At 47.8% G+C, this 2,264-nt stretch overlaps 1 pseudogene; it reads left to right on the top strand.

The window, feature by feature from the left end:
* On the top strand, positions 1-1,234 carry LOC114621807 (annotated as a pseudogene).
* The last annotated feature ends 1,030 nt before the right edge of the window (positions 1,235-2,264 follow it).

Genomic DNA, 2,264 nt, shown 5'->3' with positions numbered 1-2,264 from the left:
ATGGAGCAGAAGGCCTCCAGTTTTCCTAGTGGCACAAAAGGAGAGTCCTGGGAAGTTCTAGGTAAGATGACTAAAAAGACAAATGGAACTCAGGCAGTCTGGGGACAATCGCCTACCCCTGGGCAGGAAGAGCCCGGTGCTTTACACAGAAGAGCCAGGTTCCGGGAGGAGCAGAGGGGACAAGGTAAAGCCAGGGTGAGTGTGAGTGTAAGAGAGCCATGAAGATGTGTCTCCTCCTCCACAGCCTCATGAAGTTATGGAGGAAGGACCTTTCCTGGAGGACTGAGATGGTGTGTCCATAGGGAACTAATTTCTCATCTCATTTGGGAAAGTCTGTGATCTGTTCTGGGTCCCCCAGGGCTTTTCTTCTCAAGACAGTAAAGAGGCCCAACTGAGGACAGATGCCCTTCTTCCCAACTTCAATATGTCCAGATCACTCAGGTCCCGGAAGTAGAAGCAGCTGTGGCCAAGAGGAGATGGAAAAAGCTGCAGGCCAGAGTTTTTAATCAGCCAGATAGACTTGAGGCTTCAAGGTTATGGGAGACAGAGGAAGAATATAAGCCACCTTGGTGGGTGGGGTTAGGGTTTAGTGATGTTCATTGTGATTATCAATTCGATGACATTAAGAAACAGCGGGGGTAGATGAGGGATGAGGGGGGTGGTTTAGTCAGAACCTAGCTACAGCTGCCGAGACTCAGTTCTATGTTCTCATCTCCCTTTCACTTCAGGAAAGACGGCCTCTGGAGTGACTGTCTCTGATGGTGGGATCAGGTCATTCAGCGACATGAAGGTGTTCAAGTCCTCAGTGCCAGAGAAAGTGAAATGTACAAAGACAATGTCCTTCCATCTAAGAGAGGACAAGAGAAACACCATTCTGCAAGAAGGCATGGGGATCCTGGTAGGTGATATGGAGTGACCTGTAGACGACCACCACCTTTGTCCAGATGCTGCCAGTCAAGGGCTTCTGTAGTCTTCTCTGATGCAGTGAGAGTAAGGTAGGAGAACTGGTGTTCATCTTCTGGGCCTCTGAGGGTGCACCCTTAAGAGCAAAGTTAGCTATGGCAGCTCCACAGGGGCCATGGAGAAGAAGCCAACAGGGATGAAGCATGAATCACAGAAAAACTGCAACAAGGCAATAAAGGACAGCTGCATCATGGCAGAAAAACCAGGTGGCAATACTGTCATCTCCCTGGAGGACAAGCCTCTGTCAGCTATTTCCAGCTCCCCTGCCTAGAACGTCTATAGATACAGCCTCAGACCTGCTCTTGGGTGTTGCAGGCTGCCCCTTTCCAGCTAGACTGAGAGGCTGGGGGAAATTCCAAAATGGGGAGAGCAATCCCCATCCCCAACTGTTCATCCCTGACAGTCTTGGCTTTCTCAAACTGTTTTGACCTTCTGGTTCCCCTTAGGTTGAAGCGGATCAAGTACCCCATCACCACACCTCCACACTGGGTACCCAGTCTTGGGGAAGCGTGTATTTTTAAAAATGACACCCCTTCTCCTTATCTGCCTCTCCTCATCTGATGGTGCTAACTTCTAGCTAAAATAGAGACTCTATGATTATATATTTAGTTCTGTGTGTAGATAGCATGTTGTGGAAACGACCCCTCTCTGCCCCCGCTGGTTGTCTTCCCTTTTCCCTCCATCTTGGCCACTCTTGGAAGCAGGACCAATAAGGATACTTGAGTCACAGCACATGGAGAGATCAGGCTGGAGTCACCTGTAAGGTTCATTCCCACTGGCTAGCTCTTGTGGCGCTGTGCCATGGAATGTGCCGTGCTCATTATCAGAGGAGAAAAGCAATCAGTGATCTCACCCTGAAAACTACAGCAGTGACTGGCCTGACGAGGTATGCCTTCTGGGGCAACAATGGCATAAACGTTACAGTGGTAACCATTTCTTCTGATTGAGGTAGCATTGTTATCTGGCTTGCTTATTTATTTATTTATTTATTTATTTATTTATTTATTTATTTATTTGAGAGAGGGTTTCTCTGTGTAGCCCTGGCTGTCCTGAAATTCACTCTGTTGACTAGGCTGGACTTGAACTCAGAGATTCACTTGCCTCTGTCTCCCAAGGACTGGGATTATAGGCACATGCCACCACACCCAGATTTACCTGGCATTATTAAAGAAGCAAAGAATCTGTGGCTAGATTGGTCCTAGGCCCAAGGGGAGAACCTGATGCTATTATTTAGTATTAAAATGACTCCTACTAACATATTGCTATATCCATAGATTACAGCACCTCTCAACCTTCACCAG

This window comes from Grammomys surdaster, unplaced genomic scaffold (assembly GCF_004785775.1).
Source record: "Grammomys surdaster isolate TR1022 unplaced genomic scaffold, NIH_TR_1.0 185, whole genome shotgun sequence".
Lineage (NCBI taxonomy): Eukaryota > Metazoa > Chordata > Mammalia > Rodentia > Muridae > Grammomys > Grammomys surdaster.
The sequence above is the reverse complement of the archived record's forward strand: the minus strand, read 5'-3'. Positions and strand labels throughout refer to the sequence as shown.